General features: G+C 40.4%; 1 protein-coding gene and 1 pseudogene across 1 annotated transcript in view; both read left to right on the forward strand.

Annotated features, from left to right (window-relative positions):
- Nucleotides 1-23,191, forward strand: part of Hecw1 (HECT, C2 and WW domain containing E3 ubiquitin protein ligase 1) — a 411,800-nt gene that overhangs the window by 98,330 nt on the left and 290,279 nt on the right. The gene's annotated exons all lie outside the window — the stretch shown is intronic.
- LOC139704736 (copper homeostasis protein cutC homolog pseudogene) lies at nucleotides 1,434-2,590 on the forward strand (annotated as a pseudogene).

The following is a 23,191-nucleotide window of genomic DNA, read 5'->3' on the forward strand; positions in this document are numbered from 1 at the left end:
GGATGAAAAGGATACATATGAATTGCTCCTTGGATATAAATTGGTAAGGACTTTTGATATGGCAACTTGGCAATATGTATCCACATACAAAAGGCATGAAGTAATTTTTTGTATGTGCAAATATGTTTGCCCCATCATTATTAAATAACAGACATATAAATAATGTAAGTGCCCAAAATAAGAACAATGAATTATATTGTAAGTATATTTGTAAAATGCATCCATTAAAATATACTTAGCAAAAAAATATTGAAATTGAAAATGTCTGTATTTTTTAAAAATTGGAATACAGAATTGTATGCACAATCAGACACAAAAAAACGGGGAAAGATTACTTCAAGGAATCTATCAAATTGGTTAACTGTGGTAGATTTTGGATTATGAGTGTCTTTTTTCTACTTTCTGCTTTTTATAGCTTTCAGATTTTCATGGTAAGAATGAATTACTTTTAAAATTAGAAAAAAAAGAAAAAGCTATCCATGCTGTGTTGAACCAGATGTGAAATGACTTCAGTAACTTAAAGTCAAGAAAATTTAATTTTTATTCAATTTATTATAAATAAATAAGATGTGTTTCCAACATTGATTGTCCTCTACTGTCCCTACAATAAAGTCGCTGCAACCAGCTGACACCAAGTAGAAGATGGCTCTTTGGAAAGATGCTTTACAACACAATAGCATTAGTGAGTCTCATTAAATCCATTGCCATGTAAAAATGTTACTCAAAAGATAGAATTTTAAATTCTGTTTAAAAACAAGGAGACTATGACCATCAGAATAATATCTGTTTCAGGCAAAAAAAAAAAAAAAAAAGGGTTAATGGATGCTCAAGAAAGCAAGTGAAAACTTAACAAATAACAATATATTTTCATAATCCCCAAGGGTTTTTCCACAAGATACTTACTAATTAGAAAGGATCAAACAGTAACTATAGTGGAAAAACCTGGTAGATCCACCTTAGCCAAATACTTAAAGTTAACATCACCAGTGACCCCATGTGCCTCCTGAGATGGGACACAGCACAACTATGGTGCATGCCCTGAGTCTGATCACCAGAAAAACATCAGACAAACCCAAAGGGAGGAAGGAACATTGTACAAAGTAACTGCTCCGTCCTCTTAACAAAACCATCCATACCATAAAATACCAAAAGAGACAACTGAATTGAATGTAGCATGTGGTCTTGGATCTTGGATTTTCCTTTGCCAAAAAGAGTATTATTGAGAAAATTGGCAAAATCTGAGTAAGGTCTGTAGCCTCGATGATAGTGCTTTATTGATGTTAATCATTTCCTAATTTTTATGATTGTATTATAGTTGTGTAAGAGAATTTATTGTTTTTAAGAAATATGCACCAAAATATTGACGAATAAAAGGGCATTCTGTCTACAAATTACTCTTGAATGGTTCAAGAAAAAATTATACACAGGTGGAAACCAAAGGCACCCGGGGGAGAAACGTGTAGAACATGAAGAGGCAGGGGGCGTCCTCCGAGCGGAAACCAGCGTGGATAGCGTCGGGGAAGGCGGGAGCAACAAATGGATTTCTCATGGAAGTGTGTGTTGATTCAGTAGAGTCAGCTGTGAATGCAGAAAGAGGAGGTGCTGGTCGGATTGAATTATGTTCTGGTTTATTGGAGGGCGGAACCACACCCAGCATGGGTGTCCTTCAAGTAGTGAAACAGAGTGTCCAGATCCCAGTTTTTGTGATGATTCGGCCACGAGGAGGTGATTTTTTATATTCAGATCGTGAGATTGAGGTGATGAAGGCTGACATTCGACTTGCCAAGCTTTATGGTGCTGATGGTTTGGTATTTGGGGCATTGACTGAAGATGGACACGTTGACAAAGAGTTGTGCATGTCCCTTGTGGCTATTTGCCGTCCTCTGCCAGTTACTTTCCACTGAGCTTTTGACATGGTTCATGATCCAATGGCAGCTCTAGAGACTCTCTTATCCTTGGGATTTGAACGAGTACTGACCAGTGGATGTGACAGTTCAGCATTAGAAGGGTTACCTCTAATAAAGCGACTCATAGATCAGGCAAAAGGCAGTATTGTGGTAATGCCAGGTGGTGGAATAACAGACAGAAATCTACAAAGGATCCTTGAGGATTCTGGTGCTACAGAATTCCACTGTTCTGCTCGGACTTCCAGAGACTCAGGAATGAGGTTTCGAAATTCCTCTGTTGCCATGGGAGCCTCACTTTCTAATTCAGAATATTCTCTAAAGGTAACAGATGTGACCAAAGTAAGGACTTTGAATGCTATTGCAAAGAATATCCTAGTTTAGCCAGACCTCTCCATGAGACATGGATATTGCAGTATGAAGAAAGAAGAATAATCTACGATTCTCTGAGACAAAGTTTTAACCTTCTTTGGCTAGGACAGTTAGTCAAGTTTCACATGGCCATGAAGTATGTTTCCAAGAAGAAAAAGAAATTGAAACAGATACAGTCACTTCCTTTGCTTAGTCTTTCCAGCCTTTTCCATCATTATGATTAAATCTGTTCTGTACTACATTTACAGAGAGGCTTAGTCTATCCTCAATGGAACTAGTTGATGAACTGAGAAAATTCATCTGCAAGATATGAATTCAGCATGGCTTCAGGGTTAATTCGATAGTTGTAGTATTTTGCCTTTTCATTTATAAAATTAAAAAATTTCATTCTAAAAAAAATTATACACATATATACATAAATATCTATAAATATATAAATTATCTAAGTCTTTCTCAGAGAGAGAGACAAAGAAAAAATAAAATATTCACATTTGGAGAATCTGTGTTAGAGAGTTCATTATAGTATCCTTGCAACTTTTCTGTAAGTCTAAAAGTAAGCAATTTAAAAAAATTAAAGCAGAAAGAAACCAGGTGGTTTCAGTGCATAAAGCATGAATGTGTCATAAGAGAGGCTCATCTCCTGAACTTGACACACATTTCTTGACCTCTTTCTCTTCCTGTAGGCAAGAGATGCCATATGTCTGGTGCTGTTCCTATGATTTTTTTCATTTATGTTCCCACCTGAATCTGCCAAAAGCACTATGGAGTACATGTGATTGTAATCCTCCAATATAAGTAAGAAATTTGTGTTTGGAGAAGTTAAATAGATTGCTTAAAATTTCAGAGTCAGAAAGTAGCAAAATGAGATTTGAACTCCTGTTTCTCTACCTCCCTGTACTGTGCCTGTTCCATAGTGGGAATCATCTGTCTTTCCTATCACAGCCTTCGAACGTAACTTTTTTTTCTGAGTATTTATAAAACTAAAACCATCCCTGAGGTCCTTTCATAGGACATGGATTCACTGGATTGATTTGCACCAGGGTATGTTATCTCAATTGGTTCAATGTGCCACAATTAAAATCATGTTCTTCTGCCCTAACTATGTTATATTCTTCTGCCTCAAACTATTGGATTTTAGTTAGAGAAAATAAAGTAGTGATATTTCATTAAGGGTATAATTTGAACTCCTTTAAATTCTTTGGCTTAATATGAGCAACCTTTAACATCCTCCTGGTTTCATTTTGTCATGATAAAAATGGCAAAAGGGATAAGATGATAACCTCCCATGGTAGGTCTGCCTCTTGCTCCCTTTCTAGCTTCTGTGATATGAAACAGCTTTACTCTAAAATTTAAATGCCTCCAGGAGGACCCAGTTTAAATCCATTAATTTCCAACACCAAACTTGTGTTAGTGCTTTAATGGGGACTCACCATTTGCCAACTGAACAGGCCTGAGATAGTGGGTTCAGGAAGATATTGCCCTTAGATGATGCTAGAGACTTATGCCCCTGGTTTCTGTGCTTTCAGATGAACACCTAGTGAAGACTGGAAAAAAAATTTTTAATTTTTGTTATTCTAATTTGTTATATATTAGAGAAGAATACATTACAATTCATATTACACATTTAGGACACAATTTTTCATATCTCTGGTTTATACAAAGTATATTCACACCGTTCATGTCTTCATATATATACTTTGGATAATGATGTCCATGTGGGCCCTTGCCAGAAGCAAAGTTTTGCAGCTGCTGCATGGAATTCATCCTTCTTCTCCATCAGCAGGGAATCAAGTCCATGTAGGGAACATGGAGGAGGGCACACAAAATCCACTTAATGTGACAATTTCTGGAAGGGATTCAACCTGAGAGTTCACAGTAACCAGGGAAAACTGTGCAAAAAGAAAGAGCTTAGAATCTCAGTAAAAGAAGGAAGATCAGTAACTGCAAAAAGAAAACCTAGAGGACTTGGTTGATGGAAATAGTTTTAATAGGACATGGAAAAGAAGAAAATTGCCTCTGTGTGCTGCTTTGCAAGTCTATATCTGTGCCTGGACCTCTCCCCCATTCATTGAATATGAGGCCTCGCCTTCAAACTAACTGGTTTAGGGAAATGTCAAGTGCAGCCTGGCATAAATGAATCAGGATATGGCACCTTGTCCTAAGGAGTGAGAGTTAATTCAGAAGAAGAATAGAAATGGAAGCTAGTTGCACAATGGTATTAGTTTGGTTTGCTGGTTCTGCTAACAAATAAACATCCAAACAATCTCAATGGCTTCCACAACAAAAGTCTTTTTCTTACTCACATCACATTTAGGTTGAGGGTCTGCTGCCGCTCTCCTGCTCTTCGTGGCTCAAATGTGGTGCATGTACATATCTCCAGCTGATAACAAGGCCCAGTCTAGAATTAGCACACACTTAAGCAAAAGGGATGGTGAAAACTTATAACACGTCTTAAAACTTTTTGCTCAGAAGTGAACATCACATTTAATTGGCTAAAGCATATGTCATATTACACAGCAGAATGTAAAGTCTGTGAGGTAGAGATATATTCTCTCTTCGCAAACAGAAGGGAGCCACAAGGCAATGGGCACGAATGTGTGGCTCTTAAGAAGCAGAGTGGCATGCTGGACAGGGCATCACAGTGTGCTTCGTAATAGTGAATGGCACAGCATCACAGCAAACTTACCTTTTTATTAAGTTTTTACATCTACTTTTATTTATTTGTTCTAACAGAACACATGAGGTTTCTGGATCAGAGAACAGATTAATTACTGCAACAATTTTATCATCATTTCCTCATGCCCAATTCCCATGGGGTGAAGTGAAGAGAGCCAGATGTTCCCTGTGGTTTGTGCTACAGGAAAGAAACCCTGAAATTATGACTCTCAGAGCTCATATAGGAGCTGCTGGCACATCTGGCCCACCTCCCCTCTGGGATGCAAAATAATCTTCTCCTAGAAGAGGGAAAAAAAAACCCTAAAAGCATTCATCCCTGTGGTTGGCAAACATCCCCAAAGAAGATAAGACTGTATATCCTTCCAGAAGTCTCTATCTTTAGGGTGGCTATCAATCATTCTTTAACCAGGGTACCTATGTTCAGAAATCCCAAGAAACATGAACTCTTCATGGAGCAGCACTTCCTGACACTTGTGCTTTCTGTGTTATAATTGTGTAGTTTTAGAGACCTATGTTTTCAGTTATGGAAATGAGTGTCCCCTGGCTCACAGTTCTTGGAAGGTTCATATTCTTCTTTAGTTGGTATATTGAGACTAGATCCAAAACCTAACACTTGTTTCCCTCTCCCCAGCTGGTTGACATTATTTCCAAGAACCACCATTGTTGCCTTGAATATTACATCTGAAACTGTTTTCATGTACCTTCCATGTGGAAACAATAGAGTTACTAAAGAAACCACAATTTGGATGTTACAAATTTTCTTGCCTCATAAGCAAGCCCTCAATAATTTATTATTCAGTAGCACAATTTACTTAGTCCCCAGGACTTTTTAGACTTTACGATGGAAATTTCAGATAAGAGTTGACCACACACAATCACATGCATCTGGGTTAGAGCATACCTGCAGATTTTAATATCTTCAATAGATTCATTGTTCAAAGAATATTTGTTATTGTTTGTTTTTCAGTTTGTGGAACTTTTCCTCCTGACTGTAGAATCGGTAAAATACTATGCAATGGAAAGTGTGTCATTGGAAAAGATGGTTGTGATAACCAGTCATGAGACCGGCCAATTAGTAGTAATAGATTCTACTGGATTCCTTTCCCTCTCCACAAAACAACTTCCATGAAACTAATGTTATGGAACAACTTTTTATATGATGCAAAATTATTCTGTTCTGGAACCTACAAATAGGGATTGGCATATTTGACTCCAGACGTGATTTCCAGGATAAAAGTATGATTTTTTTGTCCCTGAAGATCCAATAGGACCTCTGCCTGCTTGCACATTTCACTTGCCCTCGATAAATCCAGGTCTTCACCAACCAGCCTCCAACCTTCCATTTGCTCCCCTCTTCCTGTTTTCATTGGGCTCCCCAAGTCCCAAAAGTGCAACAGAACTGGAAGTTAGGTATAGAGAAAGGATGGCCATAATAGAAGCTGTGATGCTCACAATAGAACCAAGAAAATTCAAAGAGAGATGTGGAAACAGATGATAATTTCTGGCATGGGAAAGATAAACTGTTTCATATCACCCAGAAATAAGCAGGTAGTCACCTGAGCAGCGAAGGAGCAGTTTCTCCTCAGTCTGTAGGAGTTGTACAGATATAAAGAATCATCCAACAAGCAAATGTTAGCCAGAGGCTTTACCAATCACGTGCAATACAGCCCTGCCAGTGGCACCGCTCTTCTAGCTGCATTTCTGACCAAATTCTCATGCCCACATTACTCCCACTCTGTCCACACCACCTTTGTGTCTGACCTGGATTCTTGCAAAATCCCACAACTTCCTTCCCTGCCTTCCCTTTGGTGTGTTCTCAAACCAGCATCCAGACCCTAGCTGTTCAATGCCAACCAGATCATGCCACTGCCTGCTCAGAGCTCTCTGGTGACTTCATACCTGGCTACATGTGAACACTAGAGTCTTCCCAACAAACTGGCTCCCCATTTCAGCTCCAGCTTTGTTTCTGGCTGTTCTCTCCACATCCTCTTCACTCTGGCCATTCTGGCCTCTTCACAGGAAGTCCAGGTGCTCTCTCACCTCAGACCTTTGTGCTTGCTCTTCCTGTTCCCAGAATGCTCTTTCCTTGAACATTCGTGTCCACTTCTTTTTCTTCATTCAGGTCTTCACTCAGTCTCCTTATCTTTGATGCTCTTCCTGAAGACTCTGGGGAAATTTTCATCTCCTATCCACACCTGAACATTCATTTCTCATTTGTTGCTTCTTCTTAAACTTTTCCACTCTCTGACATGTGCATTTACTTATTAATTGTGTTTGCCATTGCTCCCTTCTCTCAAAGATGAGCTGAGCTCTGCAGCCAGGGAAGGTAGTCTGTGTTATTCACTAACATGTTGCCTCATCCATGTGCCTGGAATGGACCTGGTCTTCAACAAACATTTGTTGAATGTACAGATGAAATAAAAGCCCCTTCCATGTGAAGCCCTAGAATGAAAATGCATGCCTAGCCGCTGTGATATTGTTGACTGGGATTAGGTGATACCCAATAAATTGGGCCAATCCCTTGCCTGATCAATGGTCCAGAACCAAGTTTTGGCTACACTACAGATACTTCTCACTTCAGGATTACATCCCAAATAAACCCATCCTAAGCTGAAAATATGTTTAAGTAGAAAATGCATTCGTTACACCTGACCTACCAAACATCACAACTTAGCCGCACAGTGTGCAAAGTAGGATGTTGGTTGTCCACCCTTGTGACTGAGTGGCTGTCTGGGAGCCGTGGCTCACTGCCCACCATCACCACAGTATCAGACTGTCCACCCCTAGCACAGAAAAAGATCAAAGTTGTAAATTTGAAGTACGGTTTCTACTGAATGTTTACTTTCCCACTATCTTGAAGCTGAAAATTGTTAGTCAAATCATTTTATGTCAGGATGTCTGTAGGTCCTTCCAGGCCTGGCCACAGCACATCTGCCATGAGAAGCCTTGGGCTATCCAGGGCCAGAAGAGTCCTCACCTGAAACTGGCAAAGCCACTTGCAAGGAAATACAGAATTTTGCCCCGGGGGACCCTGTAGGAATAGGTGGGATCATCCCCTGGGCTCCTTACCTGTGGTGCATTTTCCAGAGCCCTCCATGACTCAGAGGTATGGTTCCAGGTAAAGGGAATATGGCTCCCCCTAGAGAGGGTGCAGGTAAGACTCTGCCTCTGTGTCTGAACCCCAGTCCAGGAACCATGTTTAAAGACAATACCAGGGGATAAATATAAGACTGATAAAAAGATTCTGGAAGATAGGAGAAGGGAAAAGGGGATTATTATTTTTTTTATATTTAAAGAATAAGAAAGGCATTGTTTTGACCCAAGCCCATGATAATTTCAGAAAACATTTTAAATTCTGTGGAAAGAAAAAGAAAATATGGGCTACATGTTTTTCACATCAGCGATACGATACCTCAATTTTCCCATCTCTAAGGTGTAGACAGAAATAGTAACGGCCTTGTGAGATTGTAACGGGTTAGCATATGTAAAGCACTTGGAATGTGCCAGCATGCGGGAGACTCCATAAATAATGGATATTAGTTTTCACCACTGTGTTTCCACTGCCTAAAGTGATGCCAGGCATGTGGGAGATTGTCAATAAACATTAGATGACTCTGAACCTGCTTTGCTAAATAATAACCTCTTGCTTCCCTAAGACTACAAGCAAACTCCATCCCTCAAAGATAAATGGTGACAGGTTTTGGAAGTAGAGGCAGAAGTGCAGTTCATCAGTCATCCCCCCCACCCCCACCACTTGAAGCATGAAAGGCCACTGGATAGGACCTTCTTGTTATCATACCCCTGATGGGAAAGGTAAATGAGATTCTGAAACCAGTAGAAACAAGCCCCCATTTGCTGAGGGCACAGTTAAGCCCATATGTTTTGCATAATTCTGCCTCATCATATTGCTTATTGTACAAGGAAAATGTTTTGATAGTCTGTCACAGAAATCTGTTTTTTAATGAAAACACCCTGGGATCAGCTATTATTCTTAGAAGACAGCTTTGTTGTGGAGTTATTCAAGTATGGAGCTCTATTATCAGTGTTTCCCCATCACAGATGTATTTTGGATGGAACATGAAGGTTACAGAAAAAAAGTAAACAGCCCTGGGCTGAGAGGCAATAAATCACAGCCTTGGGAGGCATGGAAGTAGTGCAGAGGGATTCTTACTCCTGGCTACAACACTGGCCCCAGGATGAAGGCCACCAGGGAGCTGCCTGACCAAGGCCTCTCCACCTTGGCTCAGTTTCACTCTTCATTCTGGCTTTGGTCCTCTGCTGCTCAGAATTGGAGTCTGAGGATTAAGATGCTGGGGAGGAGGAGGCTGCAGACACAGGTGGTCATATTTCTGTTGTCTGGTCATGGAGTTGGAACTGTCCCTCAAAGAACAAACTGGGCATCTTCAGAATCCGTCTTTCTTAGAGCCAGGATAGGTCCATCAAGTTGAGAAAAAAATATCAAATGGGCAGTTTAGGGAGCTTGGAAGCTTACAGTTAAGCCATCTTTGTTTTCCATCTGTGTGTCATTGTTTAGTCATAGACATGCTGAAGAAATAGATAAATAAATGAAAATTTTAAATATACAAATAAAATAAATATGTTTTAAAAGAATAACCCATAGCTATGCCTCTAAGTCAATTCCCTTTAAATAAAGCCTGGCCAATTTGTCCAAGCATTTTTTTTTCTTTAAATTTAAGTGAGATAATGTACAAAATTGAAGGGGTCTGAGAATTTGGGAGGCATTATAAGTCATTATTGACAGAAAAAGATTCTATCCCAATAGCATCCTATTGGACCATGAAGAGACTATCAAAAAAATGAACTCAATGCCAATAATACCATAAAGTCATATGATAGTAAATTTGACATCTTTGAAAAAATTCAGATGGAATTAAGATGAGGGATTGAAAGAAAATAGATGGAGACAAAACCAGTCATATCCCAAGGAATGCCGGTGGGTTCCCAGTCACAAAGTTGAAAACAGAAAAAACAAGAACTTCTGATGAGAAACCAGATTAGGTTTTTTCAACATGCTGTCTATACTGGCTGTCACATTATGAATACTAGCTGTGACACCAATACTTGGGAGAAGACCTAGTGAAACAGACTTGAAAATGTGAAGAGTTCTTGGAATCTCAACAAGAATACTTTTATGAAATTAGAAAATGTAATTTTCTCACCTCTGAGAAGAAAAATTTAATCCCTATTCAAAACACATGCAACTAAGCTTAATTTGTCCTTCCAAGGAGATCTCATAGTACATTTGGAATGACCCACATGTGGGAATGAACATACAGGTTATTCCTTCTTTCATGTACCAGGTTGGCCAGTCCATCAGCAAATATTTATCAGAGAGAGACTACCGGGCCAGCGTCTTTGCATCATAAAAAAAGGAAGTTACTATGATTCAGAAAAAGTTTCTTTAATATATTCCCTATCCATGAGTGATATTGATTTCTTCCTCAAAAGTCGTCCACTTATCAGATGGAAGGTTGAACAGAAGGCAAGGGAATCTAATCAGTAAAATATATGTGTTGCATGATAAGTCACCATGTGGTCTGAAGGCTAATTTATGCTTTTTTGAAAAATATATATTTTTTAGTTGTAGTTGGACACAATGCCTTTATTTTATATATTTTTAAGTGGTGCTGAGGATCGAACCCAGCTCCCTGTACTTGCTAGATGAGCAATCTACTGCTGAGCCACAACTCCAGCCCCTAATTTATGCTTTTGTTTTCTAACTTTAGTTATTTGGGTATGCTCAGATCAATATGGCCCAGAGGAATATCTGCTTTAGTCAATTTTTTAAAATCACACCTCTGCTCAGGTGACCTGGCAGTGGTGGCGGAGCACCAGGCCAGAGAGGTGGTATTGCCGCCTGTCAACACTGACCACTAATGATTGAAAGGATGCTAGGAACTCCCAGGACTGAAGCAGGGATGCAGCAGCCAGAACCTACAGAGAAGCATCTTTGTGAAGGACTGAACCTTGAGAGGCTGCCCCTACTCTCCTGTCACTGCACTGCAAGGGTATTTAAAGCCATCCATTCCACTTGACTTTCCTGCTGCTCTGTACAGTGGCTCCGAAAGTGTTTCCCCCAGGGTCAGAGCTACTTAGTCTATGAGAGAAACCAAATATAGTTGCATATAAATCACTTATGACTTCAAAAGAGCTGTCTACTCTTAATTTATTTACAAAGTAAAGCTTTGTTGATCCCTAATATTGTCACTTGTTGTTTCTTGGGGTTTCCGAATCTTTGCTCTCATTCACTGCAATCAGGCTGGCTCCCACGTGGCAGAAATGAAGAGCTGCACAAATCTGTGAAGCCTAAGGTGGGCTGAAGGCTGGGAGCAGAAGCACTCACCTGATCCCCATCTTGATCCCCATATGATTCTTAATTTACTTGGACTCTAGTTTATTCCTGCTAGAAGGTCCCACCTGGGTCCTACTTGGTGGGATGGTGTGAGATTTCAGGATCTAGAGCTGGATTTTTTTTTTTTTTTGAATTACTGTTTACTTTCTCCATTGTACCCTTATTTTTCTTTTGCAGAGTTGGGTTTTACAGCTAAACAATTATAAACTATGTTAAAAAAAAAAGCAAACTGTAAAGCAAAATACACCAGTATCCCCAGTATTAAGTGCTGAATAGATAAGATATAATTTGAATGGTCCTTTTTTTCTTCTTCTTCTTCCACTACTCTCCTAGTGTGTGGGTGTGTGTTGTTGGGGTGGGAGGCGGATAACTAAGCTCAAGACAAATGCACAAAAGGCTTCTTTTATATATTCTTTTTTTTTTAAAGAGAGAGAGTGAGAGAGAGAGAATTTTAATATTTATTTTTTAGTTCTCGGCAGACACAGTATCTAAAATCTGGACTATGACTTCCTCAAGATTAGATGGGTCATTTATTGTTCATCACATTCTCATGGACATAGTGAGCATGCCCTTGTACCAGGCTCTATGCTAAGTACTGAGGACGACAGCCCCAGACCCAGAGAATCCTGACGCTTTTGTGAGACAGACATTAAACAAATAGTTATATAAATAGTTCATTAAAATTAGTAACTATAGGCTACTATTCTGGGTTCTCTGTCATGGGATGGAGGCCCCAGCTGAGGCTAAGGACTAAAGATTATGGCAGAGGGAGGAGCTGCTCTCAGGTGGAGAGAGAAGCTAGTGCCTCTGGACACTGTAAGATTCCCAGAAAAGACATCATGATTGGGAAAGAGGGAAGCCACCATGAGCCTGGGGAGGAGATCCAGTTTTGCATATTTGTATAAAATAGTCTCAATTCTGCATTTGGAACTTTGGCATAAAGGAAGTAAGAAGCCATTAAAGCAAGGAAGTGCCACAACCAAGTTTTCTTTTTCTTTTTTTTAATAAAGCATTTTGTCCATTGTAGAAAATGTATTTAGGGCAAAAATGGAGATGGAGGAACCAGTTAGAAATTATTGGAATTAAGTAGGAGACAGAGGCTTGGATCATGGTGGAGAAGGCAGAAATGGTCAGAAGCAGATGAATTCTAGGATGATTGAGAGGTAGTGGCAGGTGAACTCAGTGTTTGGTTGGACAAAAAAGATGGTATGGGGGAGAAAGAGGAGTTGAGGTGGCTTTCCTTGTTCCTGACAGAGAATTCTGAATGGGCAGAGGAACCGTTACTACATCTTTTGGAGGAAGGGATCTGGTGTGAGTATAAAGATCCTGAGTTAGTTTGGGGTGGGTGTGAGATGTCCAGTCAGTGGGTGTTGGGTTTGGACTTCAGATGAGCACCCGAGCTGCCACAGATATTTGGGAGTTATCAGTGTCCAGATAGTAATGGAGGCCATGGCCGGAATATGGGTCTCTCGTGTGAATATTTGAAGATCTGGAGGCCCCCAACCTGGGAAAGGTGAGTGAAAAGGAGGCTTCAAATGGAGCAGGCCTGAGACCACCTAAGAAGCAGTTGTTATGACTGGGCAAGATGCTAGAGGAAGGAATGTTGTATAGTGTTCATTACTACCAAGATATCTGTAGAGCTCAGCATAGTATTGAGCACAGAACAGAGCTTTTACATAGGCACTGAATTCTCCCTCTCTCTTTCTGCTTCTGAAGTCTGCTCAGATCAGGAGTTGAGAACATAATCTGTGCACCCAGAATGCAAGCTTGCTACTCGTTTCTTACACAAACTCATTTGTCAGCAAGGCTTCAGGTTTCACAGGGGTTTTGGAATGCTGACATCATATACTGCTTTTTCTGGAATCAGGCCATATTGACTACTTTCATGGCAACTTTGTCTTCAGAAGAAGATGAAGTTATGACATGAGAATAAAGACTTATGACCCAAAATGACACATCGATGAAATAGACCCTCGTAGATATCATCAGCCATATTCCTATGCCTGCCTGGCATCTCTCTGTTCAAATCCTTTATGCAATTTTGGGCATGGTTGTTAAAGTGCCCATGGTGTGATCATGATGCCAAACTGATGGACTTTGGGAATAGCAGGGGCTCTACTGGACAATTCACATGAGGGGATGGTATTCCCTCTTGAATCTTTCATGTCTGAGTAAGTGCCCGCGTGAATGAAGCTGCTGAGATAGGGTTAGTGATCTTTTGGCAGTTTAATTTGAGATTTGGTTCCTTTGTGGTAAGGGGGCCTCATGAGTGGACCTATCTGACGATGCTTTTATGTAGGCTTTGCAGAGGGTGTGGAACAGAATAGAACTTCCCTTCCCCCAAAGCCTCCCCCACACCCAATCCTTGTTCATTGAAAAGGAAAACAAACATTTTCTATGCCCATGATTCTTACTCCTAAAGTTAAAATTTAAAACCCAAAGCAAATTATTTATGGCATAGAATAATATTGTTTGCTATATTTTGTCAAAATGAGTATGATTCTTGGGTGACTTTTTCCTTTTATATTCCTGTGTTGCCCAAGCCAAGTGTCTTGGTGGGGGGTGGGGGGAGTAATGTTCTTTATGCGGGTAATGTCACTGATGTTCTTTGCTTGGGATACACGCTAAGTTAACCTCGTTGGACTCTTCCCCAGGAATTGATGCGCGTACACGTGGTGGGTCATTATGCTGCTGCACCTGTGTAGTGTGAAGGTCAGTGTGCTTTTCTGATTATAAGAAACCATCCATGTCATTCCATTATAAATCCACTCCACTCATAATGGAATGTGCCTCAGAACAGAGCCTATTGGGGTTGCCCAACCCAGAATTGCCTCAAGTGCAACCCAGACATTTGAAATCCATAACCCACCCCTCCTGCCACCTGCATCCCCCCAGATTTCAACTGTGCTATATTCTGAGATGATGTTCTTTGCATGTCAAGTCCCTCCTGTGTGATGTGAACGTATCATTGTCACAAGTGAATTTGTACCTAAAAATAATGCTTTATGATGATCCTTCCAAAATTACAGCTGAGAACTCCACTGGGGTATGGGTAATTACCTTACAGTTAATATGGACACGCAGAAATGCACCTCGAGACAAAAGCTGCAATTTATCCTCCTAATTCAGTGTCAGTTCCTTCAGGAGGTTGCTGGATCAGTAGAATGGGCCCGTTGCCTCCTTTTTTTCTGGGTGTCTTTCCCTGAAAAATGCTTTCCCCCAGGTCCCCTCAAACTGTCCACCAAGTCCTCTCCTTCCTGTGTCTCAGTCTTACCTGTGGTGACAGCCCTGGTTTACAAGAGTCACAGCTCACATTTACCCAGCGCTGTGCATCACAGTTTGCGCTGCATGCTGTCCCTGGGAGCTGCTCTCCTGAGAGGTAGGTATGATGATTTTTCCCATTTGAGGTTTGAGGGAGTGGGCTGCCGAGGCTGGAGTTGCTGCTCCAAAGTTTCTCAATTGGTAAGTGAAGAGCAGGGATTCAACTGTGGCCCATGGGTCTGAACTAGAATCCCCATCCACTGGGCCCTCAGTCAATCCTTAAGTGAGGCTTTTGTTTAAAAATAAAGGAATAAAAGCCCACATTTGCTGGGTGTAGTGGAAATAGCCTCTAATCCCAGCAGCTCTGGAGGCTGAGACAGGAGGATCATGAGTTCAAAGCCAGCTTCAGCAAAAGCAAGGCACTAAGCAACTCAGTGAGACCCTGTCTCTAAATAAAATACAAAAGGAGGTGGGACAGGGGATGTGGCTCAGTGGTCAAGTGCCCCCAAGTTCAATCCCTGGTACACCCCCCCAACAAAAAAGTCTACATTTGCATAGCACTTTGCAAATTTACTAAACATATCCACATACATATTTAGCTAATCCTTGAAACAACACCCCGCGGGTGGGGGGACAGGAAGCCCGGTGATGTTTAGCAGGGTCTTGATACTGGGCAGCTCAGGCCACACTCACACAGACCACTTCTCCTCTGCCACAGGGAACAGCTGTCAACTCACAAAGAGGGCAACTTTTTTTCATCAGTAAGTTCTGACTAATGCACCTAGAGAGTGAGCATTGCATACGTCAGGTTCAAGAAGCATTAAATTAGTACCTAGACCTGTACTGCCAAATGTCCAGGGATAGGCTTAGCACAGTAACTTTAAATCCCTCTTAACCCCATTTGCTGTGCTCTCAGGAGCCACCTCCTCTGTGGCATTGTCACATGTCAGAGCTCAGCAGAGGATCTATTTTGATCAGCTCATTCAGCTCCTGCTTCACCATCTTCCCATTTGATTTTCCTAAAAGTCTCCCCCAGTGCATAGCACTTTAATCTCTTCACATTCCCCCTTGGAGTTCTACATTTTTTTCCTTTGGCTATAAAGATCCAGCAAGAAATATTCATTTTGAATACCAAGTAGCTGCTTCAGAGTACCCCGCTTTTTACTTTCCAGGACTACTGTCTTAGGGAAGTTAGGGCTTCTCAGTCCTAGAGAATCTCACCATGTGCTTCTTTGTGTGTAAATTTTGCCTTGAAATAAAACTCTTGGAACCCAACAGCAAACTATTTGTACATAAAGGTTAACACAGGCAATTTTATTCAGCTCTCCAGAAAACAAAAATGATTGACATTGATGTGAGCTCTCTCCAAGTAACATGAGATAGAAGAACAATCTCAACTGATGCCCCCAAACTAAGTCCTTGTGAGGACTTAATCTGTGAAACGTGAACATAACCACAGCCCCCTAGAAACCTGAAAGATTAGGATATAGCCACCTAAATTCTAGTAGGAAAGTCAACACCCAACTCCTTGCCCCAAGCCCTACATGATAATAGAAATCTATGGCCCCATAATTTTTGTGTTTTAGCTTATATCATGAAAACTGACAATAAGCCCAGGTTTTCCTACACCTTCCTAATATTTTCTAAGAAAATTCATCACACTCCATTGGTTTGCAACATTACTACTGGACTGATAAAAATACCTGGAAAAGATCTAGGGGTCATTCAATTGTTTGTTTAATGTATGCACACTTTTCAACCTCCTGAATGATCCTCAGCAGGATGGATGCTCATCTCTGAAAGATGTCTAAACAAGGAATAATTTCATGCTACCATCACTGGCTCTCAACCAGAGGTGCATGAGAAATAGAGCTTTGCATGCGGAGCCTGGGCATTCACACATTTAAAAGTCTCTAGGGCGATTCTCAAATGAATTCAGTTGAAAACTACTGCCTAAAAGTGATGGGAATGAAGCCTCCATGTGTCTGTGAATAAGGGAATGAAGAAGAAATTTGTGCTGTAGATTTTTTATGCTACAAAGAAAAGGATTTCGCTGCTCAAAGATGGTTTTCTGAAGCCTGTCAAAGGCCCTTTTCAGGAAAACAAAACAAAGTATTTGGGCTCATGCATCACAATGACTAGGATCTCTGTGTTGGGTCCTCTGGGAAATAGATGCTGGTTTTGCAAGAGAAAAGTAATGTCTGTGAAAGAGAAGGTGGGGAGGGAGGTTTGTGCACAGGGCTGCAGCCCCATGGGACCTCAGGAGCAAAGGCTGACTGTCCAGAAACACTGAGGTGGACCTGAAGGAATTGGCAGCTCTCAGCTGACAGCCCCCTAGGAGCTGGGCAATAAGTCTTTTCCTAAAGGGGGTCTGAGCAGCTCATCTCCATGTCTTCCCTACTCTCCAAAGACGAGAAAATCATTTTTTCTGGGATTTTCAGAATTTGGATAGAACAGCTGGGGTAGGAAGGTTAACACCAAGATTAGAATTTATTGCCTAAGTAGAGGAGTGAAGCGATAGGAATGGAAATGATAGGGAGAAAAAATGACTCATTTCATTTCTTTCTATGTTAGGGCATATGCTAGGTTGGAAAAAAAAAGGAGGGCATTAAGATTTGAGTGATGGGCTGGAGTTGTAGCTTAGTGATAGAGCTCTTGCCTAGCGAGGGTGAGGCACTGGGTTCAAGCCTCAGCACCACATAAAAATAAATAAAATAAAGGTATTATGTCCACCTACAACTAAAAATATGTTTTAAAAAAAAATTGAGAGATGGTAAAAACTTCTCATGTACAAAGTGACATCCAGAGATATAATGCATCATCTAAGATCACTCAGAGGTGGTGTGGGGTTCAAGTGGAGCCCCAAGCTCCCACCACTTGACATTTGCTATGGTCACATGCTCCCTCTCCTGATGTGGGATGTTCCTTGCCAATTCATTCTCCTCGAACCCAAACCACACAATACAGGAAGTCTATGGCTGCATGATGTTTGTGTTCTTTTTAAAATCTTCCTAACTGAAGAGGATCCCATGATTTCCTCCATCTTCTCCCACCCTACCATGACCTCCATCTAGAAGGAATTAGTGGGCAGAAGTATGGATCCTTGGGCATCTGGAGGCCACAGCCACCTCCCTAAATATCTACTGTAACTTTGTCTTGCTTTTAAACTATGAAGTCATCCAAGCAAAAATTGACCAAGTCATCAGAAACCCTTACTTAGTCTAATCCCACAGTTTGTCATCCTGGACATCAATAGAAACTCAGCACCTTATCAGTTCTCCATACTTACTGATCTGGGACATCATCGGAAAATCTGACTTCTCTCCCTACCTCCTCCTGCTATTTCCCTCCTCCTCCTCCTAGTATTAAAGTTCCAGGCTCTGGACCACTGTATTGCAATAACTACTGAAGATAGGGATAAATGTCCCAGCATGGGAAGCCACAACTCTAGACCCCACTAAGGTAGGGATCACCATGCCCTCCCCTCTACTCTTCTCTATTCCCTGCCTAGAGCTCAGTTTTCCCAGATAGGGGAGATAAATAGTGTGGTCCAGAACTGCTGTGGGTGAGCTGAGTCATGCCCTTGGCAGGGTCAAGGAGCCACCCAAGGAGACCAGTAACCTTAGGTGAGTTTCTTTTGGGGGCTGCTTGCCCTCTGCCCAGTGCTGTCCCCCCCACACACACACACTCTTTACCTTCCCCAGAACTCAGATCATCTGGGGATCCTCTGCTTGATTCCCGGGGATAATTCTGCCACCAATATTTTCCCATCAGGAAGCAGCAATCTCAGCACAGAAATAAAACTGTCCTGCTGACTTGCTCACAGCCTGTCCCAGTAACAGTTCCAGAGCGTCATCCTGACGCAGCACCCCTGGAGGACCATGCCATGCAGGCTGCCAGCCTTTCTGTTAACCAGGCCCAGCAGGACCAGAGCTGCGAGCACAAATCAAGGCCATGGCCATTGAACAACTTCTGAACCCGCTCTTTAAGAAGGTGCTCTTGTTTTGAATATATAATCTGTCCTGTTCTTTCAAAGTAAGTGCTTTTATAAAGGGCCTGGACTGTCCTTTTAAACATACATACTTTTTCTCACTTAAAGGGAAATGTATTTCTGTGTGGAAACAGAGAAAGGTAGAGGAGGAGACTTTTGTGTGGAATTCAAAGCTTGCTTTAAACTGGGGCATGCACGTTGCATAGCTATCTTCTTCAGGCAGCATGTGGCAGAAAACATGTGTGTGTAGCTAAGTGTTTTAAGCTTTGTTTATTTTAAGTATTGTAGACCGAGTGATTTTGTTCAAGCAAAGGAGTTTCAGCTTTATATGCAGTCACAGATGCCTCTTTTCTTGTATTGCTGGATTTAGAGCTCACATTTTTCTTTTTCAGCAAGAACTAAAAGTTCTCTTGCATTTGGGGTTGTTTTTCTTTCTTTTTTTTTCCCCTTCGGTTTTTCTTTTTTTCATTTTGTTTTTGTTTTTCTCCTCATGCCCATTTGCATTGTGCAGAATTCTTAGAGAACACAGCATTGCTAGTGTTCTGCTGCAGTCTCAGTATAGCACTGGATGTCAGCAGATAAAGTCCCGAGTCTGTTTGCTCAGCTCTGCTTTCTTAATGCAGGTTCTTGCTTTACACGATTTCAAGCAGTAAGCCAATATTTTCATGATCACAGCTGAATATATATATATATATATATATATATATATATATATATATATATATATATATATATATCATGGATGGATATGTATATATTTTTCTTTTCCTCTTGCAGAATTTTTTTTAAGTACAAAGTCTTTAAAGTACAAAGTGAAGTAGATTTGGGAGTATTTTATTCTCCTTAAAATTTTTGAGTGGAGACTATCCTGGAACTCTGGCCCAAAGCTGCTTCTTAAACTACTAAGAATTAGATATCTGACCCTGGAATCAGGGCCCTGTGACACTGCTCAGCCTGGTTTGCATATTTAGATGGAGGCATGGACTAATTTATTACCAACTCAGCAAATATTTATTGAGTATTTACTATGTGCCAAGCATGGTTGAAATGTTGGGGGCACAGCTTAGAACAAACGTGGTCTCTGTTTTCAGGGAGATTTCCTGCTAGTTGGGGGGAAGGGTGTCAGAGATGAAAAGCAGTGTAGAATGACTTTACAAACTGGGAAATGCTAAGAAGAAAGAGAAAGCATGGTTAAAAGCAAGTGGAGACAAGAGAATGCAGGGGTAGCCTGTATTTACCTGCTCTGCCTTATAACCCCATCTCTGTGAACATGCATAAAAGCAAATCTCAGAGGTCACCAACTCCGTGCTCCCTATAAAGGGAATTTTATTTGATTCCCAGTGGGATATTTTTTTTCCAGATTTGATTTTGTTAATGACTTTACTGAAAAAAAAAAACAACAGACAATTATATGTAAAAATTCAGACTATTTTTCTTGGGAAAAAAATCAAAAGCTCTTGCAACCCTAGGCTACATTCTGCTTGGCCACAGTTGGTGGGAGCTGAGTGAGGAGGGCCCTATTAGGTCAGAGGGACATATAATCTTTAAGTTGTCATAGTTCCTGCTTGAGGCACCTCCTGCTGGCCTCTAAGGGAACTCTTGTTTCAGCTTATTTTGATTCCATCTCCACAATCATTCATTTCATCTCCCAGGATAGTGATAATTCCAGTGCAGGGGCCCCTTCCTTATTAGAGAGGGCCTATAGATATTTTATCCTCTGGCTTCAATCATCTTATGGAGGTTTGACTTTCCTTGAACAGCAAGGACCTGTGAAGGTGCCAAGTAATCACAGGCCAGGCTAAATTACAGAAGCCATCTGGTCTAAAATGAGCACTGTCCTTTTCCAGTCCCATAGTGCTTTCACATCTCATAGGTAGACCTGTGACTTAATGTGGATCCACAAAATCTAGTTTATTTTCACTCATCACAGTCACAGGTCTGAAGAGCAAAGATGCTCTTGGAGATATAGGTTTATTATGCTCCTGTCAAATTGAAACTCAAACCAATTCTCTGATCATTTCATAGTTTCTTCCTCAGACAATTCCACCTACAAAATCCTTCTCAGACACTCCCTTCCCTAAACAGAATTAATCAAAGAACAGGTTGTTTTGCTCCAACTACTGTTTATTTAAATTATATATGTATTTTTTAGGGTAAGTGCCATTACCTAACAGGTAGGGGTTTGACCACAGCAATCACCTGCCCAGTGTCATCTGAATCTGTGGATTCTTGCCTCACTCCACAAGAATGCCAGCATCTAGCACCATCCTCCTCCTGTCCCAGCTGTGTCAAACAATATTGACCCAGGATTCACTCCTGAATATTTCCAAAGGTACATCACTGTCTTAATCATATCTTTACTAATCTTCTAATCCATGCTTAAGTGTACTTTTTGCTTAAACTAATCACCCTTCTCTACTCAATAATAGACAAGAGATTCTTTGCTGTGTAATACCTTTTCTTTGTTGCATGTTTTTATTGCAGAAGTGTATTTGAGTATCCTCCACAGCTTTTTAATCAGTATCTCTGCTAGTGGGAGGCCTTTAAAACTTCATTCCCCAGGGTTGGGCATATTCTTCTGAAGGTGGATTTTTTTTTTAAATAGTGGATCATGGTCTGTGTAGTTACCTATAGTCAATATTGACAGCTTAGCATCACGTAGGATCTTGGAAATGTAGACTCTCCAGCCCATTCCAGAAGTGTTAAATCAGTGTCAGCATTTAAATAAGATTTCCAAGAAATGCATGTGGACATTGAAGTTGGAAAAGCATTGTCTTATACCACTGCCCAATCTGTGAACAGGCTTTCAGGTCTGCCTTTGGGTCTACCCCCTTGTACAGATCTCACAGCTTTTCAAGTAAAACTTCCTTCAACAATGTGTGGGTGTCCTTTGATCACTGGTAATGAGTTCCCATAGTCAAAATATACCCACGCATTTTGTAATCTTTATCATTAGTGGTTAGATTGTTCAGCTATAGGTAAATGCTACTGTGTCATTAGCAGTTGGCCAGGGTATAAAATATTTTTGGCAGCAAAGTTATTCATCATAAACACCTCAGTGGTCATTGGAGGGGAAAAACAATCTCACAGTGTAGTTTAACAGTAGATGTAGGATGTGGAAAAACCAATTAAAGTCAATAAAAGATAGTTATTGTTAAATTAAATAGACTGTGAATCACCAGTCAAATGAGACAGAAGAGTGGTTAAGAGTTGGCACAGAAGTCCAACAGCCAACCTGGGGTAGAGTTCATCTTTGCTTCTAACTGTGTGACCTTTGGGAAATTAATGAGCTCAGTCTTTCACAATGCTACCTGCCTAGAAAAATCATCTACAGATCTTGGAAATCAATTTTTAGCTGCTGGAATTTATGGATGGAAACCCTGATTCAGCAACTTTCTGTTGAGGCATTTACATTATATATATATATATTACTAATTTTTAGATGCTGGAATTTATACATATAATATATGTATTATATATATATATAATTCCAGCAGCTAAAAATTGATTTCCAAGATCTGTAGATGATTTTTCTAGGCAGGTAGCATTGTGAAAGACTGAGCTCATTAATTTCCCAAAGGTTATAGTTATATATATAGTAATATATATATAATTTATATATATAATTTATTTATATATATAATTTATATATATATATATATATATATATATATATATATATATATATATATATATGTGTGTGTGTGTGTGTATATATATAATTTTGAAACACAGCTAAGTTTGGGAACCACTGACAATTTCATGAAGCTCTTAATTCCCCTTTTCTTGGATGAGGATGTTAATGATGCAGCCTCTTGAGTTTTTAAATTAAATGATGGCATGAAGGGGAAGATCCTGCCTCATGCCTGACACGACATTGCTGTATCATTATTGATGGCGATGATGATGTAGATGCTGATGACGACAGTGGAGGTGATGATGATGGTGGAGGTGATGATGCATGCTCCATTTATACACCAACTGGACAAGCTCAAATCTAAAAAAGGATTTTTTTTCTGAAATCTGAGCCTTACTTTATATATGAGTGTGCTTGGAAGCCCACCAACATAGATTGTCAGAATAAATCAGATTATTTTATTGTAGCTGCCAATAGCTTTGTACCAGGCATGACTCTGCCTTTTTAATAATTCTGTCTTATATTTGTTCAGTGCTTTCTATTTTTTAAGTGCTTTAGTAAACATCATCCACCTTCATAAAAAATAATAAAATAAACATCATCTGCCTTGACATTCCCTCCAATCTTAAGAAATACTCAGAGCTGTCCCATGAACTTAACTTCATTTTTTTTGAGAGAGAGAGAATATTTTAATATTTATTTTTTAGTTTTCGGTGGACACAACATCTTTGTTTGTATGTGGTGCTGAGGATCGAACCCGGGCTGCACACATGCCAGGCGAGCACACTACCTCTTGAGCCACATCCCCAGCCCCAACTTAACTTCATTTTATAGATGAGGAAAGAGACTTGAAGATGTGAGGTGCTTCTCTAAGCATGTCACACTTAAAGAAGTGAAGTGCTTGGTTAAAACTGTCCACTGAATAACCTGGATTTGGGTTCAGATCTTTGGACTCTGATCTGGGCTGCCTGCTGCTC

Source organism: Marmota flaviventris, chromosome 1, assembly GCF_047511675.1.
Source record: "Marmota flaviventris isolate mMarFla1 chromosome 1, mMarFla1.hap1, whole genome shotgun sequence".
NCBI classification, from domain to species: Eukaryota; Metazoa; Chordata; class Mammalia; order Rodentia; family Sciuridae; genus Marmota; species Marmota flaviventris.